This window comes from Hyperolius riggenbachi, chromosome 7 (genome assembly GCF_040937935.1).
Source record: "Hyperolius riggenbachi isolate aHypRig1 chromosome 7, aHypRig1.pri, whole genome shotgun sequence".
NCBI lineage: Eukaryota > Metazoa > Chordata > Amphibia > Anura > Hyperoliidae > Hyperolius > Hyperolius riggenbachi.
In genome coordinates, this window is record NC_090652.1 from 207337734 (window position 1) to 207354840 (window position 17107).

The following is a 17107-nucleotide window of genomic DNA, read 5'->3' on the forward strand; positions in this document are numbered from 1 at the left end:
ACAATGTATTTATTCATTAAAGAGCTGGGGAAATCGCTATACAAAGCGCTTTTTAAAGTGCTTTGCGATTTCCTATACCTTCCATTCAGGGCAAATCACCCTGAAAATGGTACATGCAGCGCTTTAGTCAGCGGCAAGCAAACGGAACACCCCAATGAGAACTCTCTCATTGGAAAGCATAGTGTAAGCACTTTTAGGGCGATTTGTACAAATCGCCTGCGCTTAAAAATTCCAAAAAACGCCTCTAGTGTGAACGAGCCCTTACAGAAAAGCATTTGCCCAAGATGCCGTGGGATGATCGGCATTCACTCGTGTGAACCAGCTCTTAACATTAAGCCCCCATCCCTAATCCCTCTTACTCACAGGAGGGTAGTGAGATGCTGCTACAACAAGGGAATTGAAAACCTTGTAAAAATAAATGATACATGTGTTGATAAAAGGAGGCAATTACCGTATGTGGATAAATAATCAGAAGCTACAGTATGCCTAAAATAAATAAAATGTTTACTTAATTTATTAAATGAAAACAGCTGTTACTTTCCAGACGACCCTCGTAATTAACAGGAAAAACATATAATGGAAAAGTGCATCAGATGATTCCCTCCAATAAAAGCTGCAGATAAATACCAACTCAGCTGTATGGTGCTATCAGGTCTGCAACCATGGCTGTGGAGTAGGTACAAAATCATCCGACTTCAACTCAAACTCTGACTCCTCAGTTTATGAAACCACCAACTCCGACTCCAGGTACCCAAAATTTTTCCGACTCCTCAACTCCGACTCCTTAGTCTGGGCTATGGATTTGGTTCAAACTAACCAGCAAGCTCATGGTGACCCAGAACTCATTGGGGTGTGTAAGGGACTACAATGGTCCTAAAAGCCCCCTTACTAAGATGTTAAGAAAAACAAAAGTTTGCTTTCCTGAAACAATTTGGTTCAAAAAATCGTCACCTATTCCACAGCCATCTTACTCCGACTGCTCAGTTTATTGAGACCACTGCCTCCAGGTACCCAAAATTGCTCCGACTCCACAGCCCTGGCTGCAACTCTGAGCTGACACCTAAAGACCATGGCCCATATGTAATTAAAGGACACCTGAAGCGAATAAAATAATGAAATAAACAATTGTATCTATCTTCCTTCTCCTAAAAATGACTTTTTAAGATATTTCAGTTTTATTTTATGTTTAAATCTACTTTTTAGGTTTTAACAGTTTTATTGTTTTTGCTCAATGACAGATTCATTGAACTACGCAAGAGCTAAAATCTACAAACTATTTACCCTTTTTATCTCTTTCCTGCTCTCAAAAGCCATTTTCTGCTAGGAAAGTGTTTTATAGTTGTAATTTCTTATCAGTGAGGGTCACACTGTAGTTACTTCCTGTCCGAGTCAGGACTGAGTCAGCTACTTACATACATGATATTTAACTCTTTCAGGCAGATAAAGAAAAAAAGGAACACCCCACATAGTTATTAGTGTGCTTGGCACTGTACATACACGTCTATCTCATCATGTCACACGTCACTTCAGGTATCCTTTAACCATTTCTCCTGATTTTTCTCCTAGGAGATAATTTTTCATCTTCTGTTTAATATAGTTTTTCAGCACCTTGCAACTGAAAAAGTATCAAAAAGTAGGTGAAAAGGTACTCTCAATATTATTTTGAGTATTTTCTTGCTTGTTGGAGGTTTAACAACTTGCCCTCCCTAAAGGCTCAACACAGACCATACAATCTTGGTTGTTCAATATTACCACTTTCATGTAGTATAAGAGCTTATCCAATCAATCATTAATGGTATTTTCAATCTGTTGTCCCTTATAATACATAGATTTTTGGTAAATCTGTACAACCAAGATTGTATGGGGTGTGTTGAGCTGAGTATCTACGTCCGTGCAAAACTCCACTACAGCTCACAGGGACCTATATACTCATCTGTTGGCTCTGCGCACTCCCAGCGTGCGTTCTTTCCACCGATCGTTAGAAGGGAGATGAATGAATGGGAATGCAGTTCCCATTCATTAATCTAAGTCCCCGTGTCAATGATCGCTGGCATTCATGAGATGCCTGCGGTCTTTGTAATTACAAAAGTAACATGTCCATGTATTACTTCCTGTTAGTTTACTAATGGTACGCTCAGGAAAATAATGAGTAATGACATCTTGTGGCCAAATAGTAAAAGTACACCTACATACATTTTTTTTTTTATAAAAGGACCTACACGTACATTTAAAATTAACCCCTTAGGCTTATTCATAGTGGGACATTTCGTTGTAATGCAACGTTAAAGTCACAACGCAACACAAAAAAAAGTGGTAACGCACATCAACGCTGCGTTACCGTTGCATACAGTAGGTACAGTAAAACATGCAGGTAATAAAAAGTATGTTTTCTTCGTACCTGGTAACGTGTGCGTTTAGAGGTGACGCACTGCAGCAGTGCGTTACCATAACGCTAAACATTACAATGCAACGCTAACGTCACACAGTGAATGACCCATGGGCTTATCATTGCAGTGCGGTAAGCTGCGTTGTAAGACTCTATAATGCAGCTCCACAACGTCCCACTGTGAATGTAGCCCTTACCTCCCACGCTCTCCTATAGTTAGCCAAATAAAACTTTTCCATAAAAATAAAAAAAAATGACAATAAAAAAAAATACATAAATAGTTACCGTACCTTAGGGACTGAACTTTTTTAACAGGTATGTCAAGGGTATATTACTATTACTATGGGCTTTTAAATAGTGATGGAAGCAAAACTGAAAAAAATTCACCTTTATTTCCAAATAAAATATAGGCACCATACATTGTACTAGGGAAATATTTTAAACGTAGCGATAACCGGAACAAATGGGCAAAATAAATGTGTGGGTTTTACCCACAGTAAATTGTTTTATTTTAAAACTAGAATGGCTGAAAGCTGAGAGTTAATTATTTTGTTTCCATTTTTTTCTTACCATACCACCCAAAGAAAACCTACTTTGTGGCAAAAAAACAATGTATAGATCATTTCAGTGTGATAAGCACTGATAAAGTTATTGGCAGATAATCGACGCAGCACTGAAATGTGCATAATGCTCTCGTGTTCATGGGGAAAAACCCTTAGAGGTGAAGTGGTTAAAAAGGCATTTCATTGGCAATTTTGACAATATCATCTAGGAGAAAACTAAGGATAAAAAGCTAAACGTATATGGGCCCTTGTCAATAAAACACCTTTTAAACCACCACCAAGCGAGAAAATACTCATGATAATTTTAATAATACTTTTGCACCTAGTTTTTGGTACTTTTTTAAATGCAAAGTTCTAAAAAGTTATTTAAAAAAAAAATTGCGAAATTATCTCCTAGTAGAAAACTTAGGGGAAAAAGTTGATTGCATACGGGCCCAGGTCTTTACAAAATCAGATAACTAAAAAAGAGCTGTATCCTCTGCATCACACAGAAGAACCATTGCTTAGATCTGATTATCTATAATTAGCAATGGGACATATTTTTAAACACTGCTACAGGTTTTGAAAGATATTAGATGACGTTATTGGATCCAGCACTTTGGTAATGGATGAAGTAACCTGCAGGCATTCTTTAGCTTCGCTAGACATCGTCTGACTGTAATATTTCCACAAAGAAATCAGTTGGGCGCGTTGCATTTCTGTGTGCAACGGCTATTTATTTATTTTATTTATAAAGTGCCAACATATTACGCAGCCCTGGACATTAGTTTAGGTTACAGACAATATTTAGGGGTGACATACAGCAATACGACAATACAGGAGTACAAGAAAAACCAGATCACGCAGATGAGTACAAGGTAATGCTTAGTCAGTCACTGGATGGGAGCATGGAGATTAGGCAAGTTGAGTTCACTCAAATGCATAGCATGGGTGCACAGTAATGGAGGTGCATGATCAGGTAGGACACAAAAGGAGGAGGACCCCGCCCGAACGCTTACAATCTAGAGGCTATTATTGTTTCTTGAGATCTGCCAGCTAAGGATGATCAATTAGATGCAAATAATTCCGAGCTGATGAATAATTACGCAAATGTTGTATGCAAATATATTCAGTTTGAAAATGGACTAACTGAAATTAATTGTATTGTATTGATTGTATTGTCAATGTTAATACTGAATACATTGCATACACCAATTTTGCATAATCCTGTATTAATAATTATTTGCACCTCATTGAGAATCTGTAATATCAGTATAATAGAATCCCTAATAGCCCTAAAGCCTTGTACACATTTAAGAGGACTGCCGCCAGAGGGGGATCAGGTGTGTACAGTGATGTGTTCTGTTGCTACACAGGGGGAGGAGGGCCGACAAATCAGGCCACGATGGAGCATACAGAGCAGGCTTAGTGAGTGGGGAGAACAATGCCCTCATATCAGGCTGATTGGTGGCTCAGGGACCGAGGGAGGTCAGGGGCCTTTGTACACACGCTACAATCTTAACAGAGTGTGTGTACAAAGCGTTAGAATTGCCTTCTTGAGGTAGGTATTAAATTGCACAATTAGGGTACTTTTCAATTAAAAGCATGTGATTTGTATGTAGTTTTTCAGATGTGAAATTCGCATATATGCATATTTAAACGTGAATTTGCATGCACATTACCAATTTTTTTTAATTTCTGTTTTTCTACAAGGAGATTCAGAAAGGAAGTCCTACTGATATTACTGGTCATGAACACGAAAACGCACCCAAAAAAACAGCATGTGGCGTCCGAAAAATAGTAACCCTGCTGTCTGGATGCAAATGTTGCATCTAATAGAAACAGGCACATAGGAATTCATTGGTGCGCGAATTTGTGTGCTAAAAAAAAATGCACAAATTCACAACTAGTAGAAACAGGCCCTTAGTCGATCTGAGCATGTATGTTTATGGCAAAATCTTTCACAAGGGAGATCTTTCAGTACTGCCATTATACCTATATTTTCAACTGCTATCTAATGTGTACGTGCAGCTTAACATACCGTACACCTGAAGAAAAAGAGCAAAAAACAAATGTAGTGTGCCTCTCCGAAACCCATGCTTAACGTGGAAGCCCTTCCCATAGAATAACAACTTCTTATCAGTGGCAGGTCCGAAGGTTGAAAGGAGCAAAGGTAGAATGATTACATTGTTAACATATGTTAATGACTATTCTTGAAACTGCACATTAGAGAAATCTAAACAAATTAGTAGATGAGATTTGGTATATATGTGAGATTAGGTATGTTACGCTTCGATAAATAGAATAAATACTATCACTATGTAAAGGTGGCCATACATCACTTGATATTGGGGCTTTATCGACCTCTTGTATCGATCAGACATGCTGTGAAAATCTCAAACCAAGGGCTAAATCGGGTGCAATCTTGTGACAATCAATGGACCCCCGACTGGTGTCCCCCAAGTGTCAAGTATGTTGTGTCCATCCATCCACCCCCCCCCCCCCTCACACCTGTTTCTGTGTCCAGTGTTTTAAATGTATCCGTCGGCACCTCATCTGGAGGCCCGCCGACACTGCAAGCATGGTACCAAGTGACTCTCTGACGCATGTGTGACGTCACATACCAAGCCACGAGTAACTGGCGTTCTCAGGTGAGACTTGAAAACACTGCATGGGGAGGACACTTTACACTTGGGGTGTATATACCAATCCAACTCAAAGCCTATAGCTGCACATCTGATTTTTTTTCTGAAATACGAAGATTTGATATGTTCATTATGTTGTAATAATATCAACATCTGTTCAATAAAGCTGATTTTTGAAATAAAAAAACATAGTAACAACGCTTTCCTCTAGCACAGGTCATACACACAATATTCTGGGCACTCTTGTAGACAATGAATACTCCTCGTAATTAAATTATTCACCCCTTTTCATCTAAATGAAATAAAAACATAGGGCAAAAATTGGTTGCGAGTAGGGGAATGCCTAAATTTGGTGGCAGGGTGCAGATAAAAAGAGTGCAAAAAAGCAGTGGTAGAGTTCCACCTTTTAGCAGAACTCTACAGGAATGGTGGTGAAGATGCTGTGACCAGTTCAGCTAAAATGTAGCCCAAATCGGGTGCAATATAGCGGTGGTAGAATTCCACTACTATGTAGAGGAACTCTGTAGGATCAGGAGTGGGCATGCTGGGAGCAGTAGTTTTCCAGAGTTTGACTACTCAGTAGTCGACCTTCGGTGTAAAATAGCGGTGAGGGGGGGGGGGGGTAATGTTAGGTGTAGATAGGAGAGAGCTTGTATGAGAGTTAGGGAGGGGTATAGCGGAATATTGGTATAATTACTGATATTCTATTAATGCGGACAGTAGAATATTGGGGAAAACCTGTAAAATCAGCAGTAATGTGCCACATCATTACTTTATAAATTGAGAAGCACAAAGATGTGAAATCTGATTTTTCCACTCATTACACCACTTTATATATATTTATGGATATTTTGGCCCTAAGTTTACAGTGGTTCAAGCAATGTTTTACATCTTATTTGCGTGTTTCATTAGATTATCTTTTTTCCCCCTAGGGAATGGCCTTACAGAGCCCTTCTCAGCTTTACAAATGAGTGGGCAAGATCACTTCACACAGTTCAATACAAAATATAGCTGCGTGTTTTTAAGCTACATACACATGGGGCACAACTGTCCCCTGTTGCATGCAGCTGAGAGACCAGGGAGTGACAGTTCCCTGGCGGCGACAGCTATCCACACGTCTCGCTAGAAAGGCAGAGACGCAGCGGAAGCTGTCTGTGAAGGGAGCATCCCCCGGCCGGATGCTCCATTCATTTGCGTTTGTCTCCTGTCGCTAGTCCGCATACACACGCAGTACGCGTGGTGGACTAGACACAATTGCGGAGAAGAAGTTACCGGCGATTGAACTTTTTAATCGCACGGCAACCGTTCGTGGCGCTCGCGTCATACACACGGGGCAACTGTCGCTCAGACATGCGCGTGCCACGTGTTTGTGGCGACAGTTGTGCCCCGTGTGTATGGGCCTTTAGATGTGTACAGATGCTCAATAACTGTCATCATGAACAATTAATCCTCAATAAATTTGCAGCTCTACGACAGACAAGTAGCCTGTTCTTTAGAAGTGCTTTGAGCCAGTCGTTTAATGATTGGGCACAGTGAACCGCTAATTGAAATCATGGAACACCTGTACTTATGTTGGATTTTCACTTGAGATGTAGAACATCTTGGGCGTATGGAGCTTAAAGTAACCCTGATAGGAGTGGAAGAAATTGATTTTTTTCTTACCTGGAGCTTCTTCCAGCCCCCTGAAGTCTGTCAGCTCCCTCTGTGTCCTTCCGGTCTGAACCTTTGACTTGCTGCAGCCAAATTAAAAAGTCTGCAAACCAGGGGCTACTGTGCATTTCCAGGCCACCAGGAGCATTCCTGTGCATGCGCAGTCTGTGCGAACTGCACATGCACAAAACGTTCCTGGCCTGAATTGATTGAGAAGCTGCGCAGCCGGGATAGCACATGTGTAGTAGCCGACATTTCAGTCAGTTGCAGACTTTAATGGAGGTGACAGCAGCGCAGGGGACCAGGAGGACACCGAGGTAGCTGACAGACTACAAAGGGCTAGAAGAAGCTCCAGGTGAGTATAAATCCATTCCCCTTGTTCATTATTGTGGACAACAATAGATCTCAACCAACTAGTGATATGCAGTCTGATCAACTGAACTGTGCTCCTCCAAAACGCTGCTGGTTTTTCCAATGTTGTGCTGCATAAGGCCATGTAATAAAACCTGAGTAGTTTCCTTCTCAAAAGATCAGCTCCCACCGTAGTGCAAGCATATATCTAATATACTCTGTACAGCGCTGCGTAAGATGTCGGCGCTATATAAATACTAAATAATAAATAATAAATAAATACTGATGTGGGACAAGAAACCACTCATGATGAAGGTGGCATGTGCAACACAGAAAAATGCCACTTCTGATCTATCGTGTGCCCCAGGCAATGCACCATGTGTTAAACCCACCAGAAATAAACTGCAATCAAGCACAGGCAATCTCCAATAATGCGGAGATAATAACAATGACAAGCAGATAAAAAAACACACAGATATTATTAACAATGGGTACTTATCAATGAAGTTATGGCCAATGACAAACAGATATTATCAACAATAAGAAAAACATCAATGATGTACAGATATGACCAATCACAAGCAGACAAGGGAGGCCACATGCATGTGCATAGGAATGAGCATGCCTATACGCATGTGGCAATGGTCGCATGTTTTATGATACCAGCATAAACATTTACTAAGTGTTTCTTGACATTTTTATCTTAACACATCCTGCTCAAATGCTTGTGCATGCCTTTATTACAGCCCACCTTGGCTACTGTAACATCCTTCTCTGTGGCCCAACAAAGCATACACAGTTATGACTGCAACATACACTGAACTTAGAAACGCCACTTTTCTTTTTTTGCTCTTGCTTCACCTACAATAGATTCCAATTACCCACAGAATCCAGCCCAACACCCAGCCCTAATCTACAAAGCTTGTCCTTGTCATACGTGTCCTAAAGGATCACTATCGTGAAAAAGTGTGACATAAATCTAAATTGAGATGGCCCGAACCTCCGATTTTCAGTTCCGCAAAAGTTCGGTTGGCGCGAACTTTCGCGAACCGCAATAGACTTCAATGGGGAAGCGAACTTTGAAAACTAGATACACTTATGCTGGCCACAAAAGTGATGGAAAAGATGTTTCAAGGGGTCTAACACCTGGAGAGGGGCATGGCGGAGTGAGATAAACACCAAAAGTCTCGGGGAAAAATCTGGATTTGACACAAAGAAGCGTTTTAAGGGCAGAATGCTAAATTGCAGGCCTAAAGTGCTTTAAAACATCTTGCATGTGTATACATCAATCAGGGAGTGTAATTAGAGTATTGCTTCACACTGACACACCAAACTCACTGTGTAACGCACCGCAAACAGCTGTTTGTGTAGTGACGGCCATGCTGGACTGGTGCGCACCATGGCGAGAGTAGTGCAGTCACCGGGCTGAGGTAACTGAATGACAGAACAGTGACTGTCCAGCTGATCAAATTTGGTCTGTCCACAATGAAGCAACAACCTAGGGCTCTGCGTGGGCTCATGTAGGTGGCTGTGTGCACAGTGAACAACAGGTAGGAATATGCAGTGGGTATTACAATGTGCACCTGTCACACACACAGGTAGTAGTCACTGAATGTGCTGGGCCTGGCAGTGGCACACGCAGTAGGAATTACCAAGGCTGTCTATGCAACACAAGTGTCAGTGGGACACACACACACACACACACACACACACACACACACACACACACACAAAATTGATCACAAGAACAAGATTAGCTCTCAAAAGAGCTGTTGTGGGGTGCAGCTATCCCTTCACTAATTACTGCAGGCACACGAGTGAGTGAAAAGCCTAATGCTTCCTGCCTAATATAAGGGGGGTGGGGCTCCAGGAGGAAGTGTAGCCTGATTGGCTACAATGTGCCTGCTGACTGTGATGTAGAGGGTGAAAGTTGACCCTCATGATGCACTGTTGGGGCGAACCGAACTTCCAGAAAAGTTTGCGGTTCTCCGCGATTGCGAACCACGGAAGTTCGCCAGGAACCATTCGGGCTATCTCTACATATAAATACACATTTCCCCTAGAGTAAAATGCACTGTAAATTACTTTTTTTCCTATGTTGCTGTCACTTAGGCTGTGTTCCCACTAAGGGGGTGACTGACTTTTTTTGTCTGTTCTCCGCTCATTGCTAATCAGAGAATGAACGGCTCCTATGTTATACATAGGAGCAGTTCACACTTGTCACGCTGCAATGGATCCGCAGGATCCATGACAGTAAGTGGACCACGCTCCTGTACAGTCCGCGATAATCCCGGGTCAGGCGGATGCGTTCCCCCATATAGCCCATGGCGAGCGCTGTAATAACAGCGCAGGAGACTTGGGTGCAGCCAAAGCCACTATAGGCCGTAATAGGAATTACGGCTATAATGGAGCACAGTGAGTAACTTTGGCGCCATCAGAAGACAGAGACCAAATTACTTTTAAAATACTGTAATTCAGCCACCAGCAATAGCCGGAAGCCGAATTACATCATTCCATACCATCCAAGTTGACCTGGAGGGGGAATAGTAATTACTGCAGCTGGGACTTGTGCAGGAGCAGCGTAAGCTGTATATCGGCTGTATCCTGCACCCAAGTCTCCCGGTGGCAATTTCATAGGTATGCGCCTATGGGGGAGCGCATCTGCCCCGGGCTACACCCGTATCACAGCGGACCATCAGGCGGACATTATACTGTCTGCACCCACTGGCTGCACCTGATGCGGAAGTTAAGTGTGAACAAACACGGCAAATCCGCTGCTGGAGACTTGGGCACAGCAGCGCAGTAGACTTGGGCGCAGCCGGCGCCACCATAGGCCGTAATAGGAATTACGGCTATAGCAGGCAGAGGGAGTAACTTCAGCGCTGTCAGAAGACGGAGCTGAAGTTGCTTTTAAAACAATAATTCGGCTTCCAGCAATAGCTGGAAGCTAAATTATTTCATTCCCTCACTATCCATGGCGGCCTGTAGAGAGAATAGGCAGCAGGATCAGCCATATACCGGCTGTGTCCTGCGCCCAAGTCTACCCGCGTTGATATCTCTCGTACGCAGTGCGAACTCGGCCTTACAGTAGGTAGTACACATCTGACAGGTTTTTGGAATAATCCATCTCCATATGGGGGATTCTCAGTTATTTCTTTACAAGAGCACTAACTGAACTGCAAATGCTCAGTCCAACTGCCAGAATAGTGAGCAATCGAGCAGGGAAGCTGTATGGCATCTTTGTATAGATCCTTTTCCAGGGAGTGCTTTTGTAAAAAATAATGTTAATACTAAGAATCCCCCATGAGGAAATGGTCTAGTCCAAAATCTTTCAGCTTTTTACTATCTACTGTAAGTGACAGCAACAAAGGAGAAAAAACATTTATAGTGCAGTTTACTCTGGGAGAAATGTACATTATACATGTATGTATTTTAAATGTTACAATGTTTTGTGATAGCGATCCTTTAATAATTTCCACATTATCCCAACTACAACCTCCCAAGTTATCCTTTGATTGAATACCTTCCTTATATTTATACATACAGGACTTTTCTCAAGTTTCCCCATCTCTAGAATCCCCTTCCAAAACACGTTTGTCATACTCCAATACCTAAATTCTTTGTGTGCACATTTACAATTCATCTTTGCAGACAATCATACAATCTACCAGGGCCAATCCCTTCTGCCAAACTGAAGCCACTCTTCTACTGACAGAAACTGACACAGGAATTCAGTCTACTCATGGTCCTACCTCTTGTTTCTCCTGAATCCTTTTCCTATAGTAAGCTCATAAGGACTTGACTTACCATCTCCTGTAATTGCTGCATGCTTTGCCAAACACTCGCTGTTACATTTATGTTGTATACCTTCTCCACATTATGCACAGCACAAAGAAAGATGATAGGGCTAAATACATTTATATATCATTGCAGCTGAGCAACACTGCATAAAGGCTGAGGCTGCCTGCCAGTTCATTAGCTCCTGATAATCTCTAGGTAATGTTAAACCTCGAAGGCAGAAAGACACACCTCATATATTATTCATGTAACAAGTCTGAGCTAGCAAGGTTTACATTGCTCACAGTGACACCAAATTGCCATATGATCATGTATCTAATATATACTGTCACGACTAAAAATTTGGATGACTTCTTTGCCTCAGGGTAAAACATCCCAGGTTGAATAATAAACTGTACATGAATTACAAGACTGGAACGTGAGCACAAAGGCTACACACTGATGAATCAAAACACAATGAAAACAGCACGGGTAGTAACAACAGCAAATACAAATCCTGGGATCTTAGATGAACAAATAAAGATATACATTCAAAAAGTAACAGCTAGAGCTTTCATCTACACTGAAACTTGCTTGCATGTGAAACAATGTATAATTCAGGTGTTATCTGTGAAACTTGGCCTTTCAGGATAGCCGTATGCCTGTTCCTAAGTGCACAGCATTCTTCCAAGCCGCAGCCCAGTCTCTCGGGGGAGTTTGATTGAATACAAGTTAACAACTGTTAGCAGAGAAAGTCCTAGGAAAGACATGGATGTAACAAAAGCTGATCACAGCAAGACACACATACCAGACATTGGCAGGTGGTGTCCCTTCTTCAGCCTTCCTTGACACTTGTGATCCAACACTCAGCATTGCGTGGTCACAGTACAGTGGAATGTGGGAGGAGACAAGGGAACGTTCACCTGTGTCTGTGTGTATTCAGTGACATGGGGAGGGGGAGGGAGTATGGCTAGGGCGGAAGCTGTGTCTGCCACACTGTAGATAGGCATGAGCAGCTAGCTACAGGTGATTCATCTACAATACTCCTCTGCAGACAAAGGAGAAATACCTGGACATTAAGCTAAAAAAAACTGTTTACCACTTGGCAACAGAACTGACAAGAGTAGTATTACAGAGCCAAGCAAGACAACAAAACATTATTTCTAGATGACAAGGCGAGAGAACTAACAGGGAGATGTCATCATAACATTATTGTTTATTGTTGTTGTTACTGACTGAGAGGTGAAGCCACCTTACCAATGTCTAATGCTGGGAACACACTATGCAATTTCCTGTTCGACTGATGTGTGATCGGACAGGAAGTTGTACTGTGTGTACATGGCCAAACTCAATCAATAAAGGGATCGATTTTCCAATGATAACTTTGCAAAATCGATCCCTTTATCGATCAGAAATGGGTCGGACATGTCGGAAATAAGCATCTGATTCCCGTCGATCAGGTGGGAAATTGCATCGTCCGTTCCAACTGATTAACTATAGCTAGATGCATATAAAATGTGTGAGAAAAAGTTCAAATAAAAGGTACTGTTTTGTTTTGGGTTTTTTTTTTTTTTTTCAAAAAATGCCAACATGTTTAACTTTCAGTAGCTCAGCGCCCTCTTTATACTTCTATGCAGGGTAGCATCGGCAAAGAGCAACAAAATGCACTACTTATAAGTTCACTACATAGTCTAAAATCAGGTATAAGCGTACAATAGTAAAATTGATTTCTACCAAACTAGGTATAATCCCAGCAATGTCTCATGTGCATGTGTCGCAATGAGTGCCGCTTTGTACTCGCATCCACGGACTACATCTCATAGCATGCATTGCAGTGTCAGACACACTCCTGTGAACTACAAAATTCAGCAGATGCGGCCAGCCTGTGGAGAAGAGGGCTTATTCTGTATGGGCCAGAGACCAGAGGAGCCACTCTGTAGGTAAGAAGTAAGCCTCACCCAGAGCCCCACCTCCCCAACTGCACACTCCATTACAAACTGGGAGATTTATGAAAAAAAAAAATTCTGTGCTCCGCTCACTTCCAGAATGGTATTATTAGGGATATGGAGATTGCCATCTATATTCCTTTTTTTCTTAATTATACTTGAAGTAGTTAAATAGCCAAATATGCCCCCCTTTAGAAAGCCAGGTGTGCCCCCCTATAGATAGCCAAATGTGCCCCTCTATAGATAGCCAGATGTGCCCCTCCCCATTTAGTGAGGTGTGCCCCCCTATAAATAGCCAGACGTGCCTCCCTTTAGATAGCCAGATGTGTCCCGCTTTTTCTACTGCTGTTAACACTTCTGCACTCCTCTGTAGAGGCAGGGAGAGAAGCAGGGGCACTTTGGGCAGCCAGCGAGCCACCTCTCACAGTGCTGTGCTCGGGGGCATGTGTTCCCCCTTGCCCACCCATAGCTACTCCTCTGAGCTCTAGACAGGGCAAAGTGAAGGCCTTTTGTTTAATATATTTTATGCAAGGAATGCCAACAGCATTTTGGATGACCTTTGCCCGGACCTGTTTTTTTCAACATTTCTCAACATAACCATCATCAATCTCTTATCACTGACGGTGCCCCTCCTTTATTTAACTAAAGCATAAGCGAGTTCAAAGTCCATTTTGTAGAATAACACACTATACCCAGTAATGAATATGAAATAAGTAATTTTACATTTCCATTCTAAAATTTCAGATGAGGTCTGTGGGTTTCCATTTATTGTTAAGTTTTAGTTGCCATTTAGTACTTGACTGAATGTTACAGGCTTGCAACCCCCTCCAGGCTTTAATTTGTATTACCACATGAAGAAAATATGAACCACTTACATTGGGATACATGGAGCAATTACACATGGCAGATGTTTTAAACCCTACTTCTGCAATAATATAAAATGTATTTATTGCTGTGTGTCAGCCTGATTCAACTCCAATACTCACCAGCATTAAGTGTAAAATGTAGCACTTTATTAAAAGTAAGTGATTTGTGAGCTAGCCAGTCTAACAAGGAAGTGTAGGGATGGAGCCAGCCAGAGCCCAGCAAACGGGAGAGCCGTACAAATTACTCTAAGCGCTTGTAACTTGTATGGACACGTAAGTGCAATATTTTTTTATAATATTAATATAGCATGTTTTACACTATGGGAAGCTTTCTCCTTAGGTTTTATGCTGGATATTGAGGAAAGGATGTACCCGTCTTTCTATATTGCTGTGAAGAGATAACCAAGGCAGGGAACACACTTGTCTTTCAGTTTTCTGCACACCAAGTGTGTTTCTATGCAGCAAGACGAGCGTTTTTTTTAACAGCAGCTAATGTAATTGATAGAGAAAACTGACAAAATGTGCAGAATGTCAGGTTTTTTTTTATGTGCGTGAAAAACACATTAAGTGTGAACTAGCCCATTGATTAACATAAGTTCTCAGGTTTTCGGTGCAGAAAACACGTACTAAAACTGTCAAGTGTGTTCCCTGCCTGAGCGTTCTGTGAACTGAACATTACTGATGCCAGTGTGGTGGGTGATGGCCATAAGCATTCCAAGGCATGATTAGACCAGTGGTTAAGTCATCCCATCCGGTGAGTTTGATCACATCGGGTCCCCTTTGTGTCCATCACTGGAACTTATCTATGCAATCAAGATTGGTCCAGACAAGGATTGGGACTGTGTGACCTTTGACCACCATATTTTATGCAGGACTCAGGAAGATGAGGGCACGGAGCCTTTCCAGTGCTTCGCAACAAGGCACATATTAGCGGCACAAAACAGATATGTTATGGTGTTGATGTGATGAAGGTCCTGTCAGCTTTTACTGAGCAGAGCGGCGCCCAAATCTTTAGGTACTGCGAACCCCAGGGTCACAGAAATCAGTTGGGAACACTCATCCCATGATTTAGAGATGGATGGGCAGCTCCATCAACTGTGTAACATGTCAGCATTATCAGAGTTCCAGTGGAAGTACATCATCCAGTATATCATCCCCCCGCAACAATCCGTCTTTCTTTTTACCACATAATAATTCCTGGTTCCTATGTAAATAAGAATATTCTCAGACCAGGCATTTTGTGAACATAATTTATTCTCTTATCGCAAGGCACTGGAGAGGCATCAGCCCTCTGTCTCTCCAAGAGGGGACAGATGAGATTAATTCCACACAGGAAATGGAGGATATCACAGACACCCTTCATAACTTGTATGAAAAGTATTGGAAGACATGCAGGAGCTGGCTGGAATTCAGAGAGTAACAGGGATATGGTCCCAATAATGTAGTTTGGGATCCTCAAACCAAGACCATGGCCTCGATTCATAAAAGTGCTGTCGGTAAGGTAACGTCGAGCGGGGAAACACCGCTGTCGGTATTTTAGCCTTCAGGGTGGTAATTCATAAAAATGTTGCTAGTTGTGACAGGCGTGCGGAGATATTCCGCTGTAGGCAGGCGTTAGGCTGTCGGGAGACATGCGGAAACAGGAGAAGCAGGCGGAGTCCCTCCGTGCGGTGTTCTCTCTGCAGCTGCTTGGGAGGTCTGTCCCATTCACTGCACTGTATTCCGCACGCTTCTCGCCACATCAGAGGTAGCGGTAATACCCGTCCGCATACCGCTACCTCTAATCTTTATGAATTGACATTTGTTACTTTTGCTATGATAATCACCGCGCAAGGCGGTGATTTATCACTCTGCTCGCGAAAGTCGGCTTTTCATGCGGAAAAGCCTTTATGAATACAGATTTTGCTGTGTGGTCGGTAAAGTGAGCCGTTTTCAGCATTCCCGCATGCGGGAATGCTTTATGAATCAATATCCTTTAATAACCTGCCATTATGCAGAACTCCCTTGGCTGTCAGAAATTTCCTAGAGGAAACTAAAAACTGAAAACCCACCTGTTCAGTTTGGCATTTGCAGAAATACAATTTTTGTTGTGTGAATACTTCATCCTACTACCAATTACTGAATCTGAGAGAGCCTAAGCGCTTTGAGTCCTATGAGAGAAAAGTGCTATAGAAATGTTATTGTTAAATATAAAACATAATTATGTGGGTGTCACCTCTTGGATCTCCTGAAGGCCGTCACTGCCCCTCTACCCCTCACCCTCTTTCTTCTATTAATACTACTCTTCTCTTCTAATCCCTTTTTTTTCTCTTTGGATGAGATGTCACAGAGGGAACACCACTATAGTTCATCAATAGGTCTTACATTGCAGCAGATATGTAAGTCTGTTAATCCTCACTGTATGCAGTCTCTTCTCTATCACTTGTATACAATATTACACCTTGACTGAATGACCAGTTCATTTAAATGTATCATTTGAAGCTATTATCCAGTACAGGTGTCCACACTGGCTCTCCTCTGCTCTTCAGCCTTTGAATATCCGGGCCTGAGAAAGCTGCATCATTAGAAGTGAACACAGTGCTTCTGCCCCGATGGGAGAAAGGAAGGTGCGGTCACATGACTGCTGTTATTAGACCAAGTACAGTCATTTCCATGTGTGCTTGTAGTACAGTATACTAAGTACTATGTACTATTTGCTGGAGACAAGCTGCTAAAATAATAAACAATCCTGGTGCTGTGCTGTCATTTCTTTACTGTCATAGGGACAGAAAGTTAAGAATAAAAAAGCATGAGAAACTTCCTTGTACCATTCCTATAACACTGCTGAAACTGCTTTTGAGATAACAGATAACTGCTAAACAGTTCAATGAAGCAAATTCACCAATGAAAACCATATAGGCTTAGCAGATGAAAAGATGGGAGAAACTCAGCTTTGCTGGCCGAT

General features: G+C 42.0%; 1 protein-coding gene across 5 annotated transcripts in view; it reads right to left on the bottom strand.

Annotated features, from left to right (window-relative positions):
• MAP3K13 (mitogen-activated protein kinase kinase kinase 13) overlaps positions 1 to 17107 on the bottom strand; it is a 171742-nt gene that overhangs the window by 130669 nt on the left and 23966 nt on the right. The window contains exon 1 of one of the 5 annotated variants that reach the window (XM_068245077.1): positions 12160 to 12229. The exons of the other annotated variants lie outside the window; for them this stretch is intronic. The gene's annotated coding sequence lies outside the window, so the exon portion shown is untranslated. Of the gene's footprint in view, positions 1 to 12159; positions 12230 to 17107 lie in introns of those variants that run through there. 5 annotated transcript variants of the gene reach the window in all.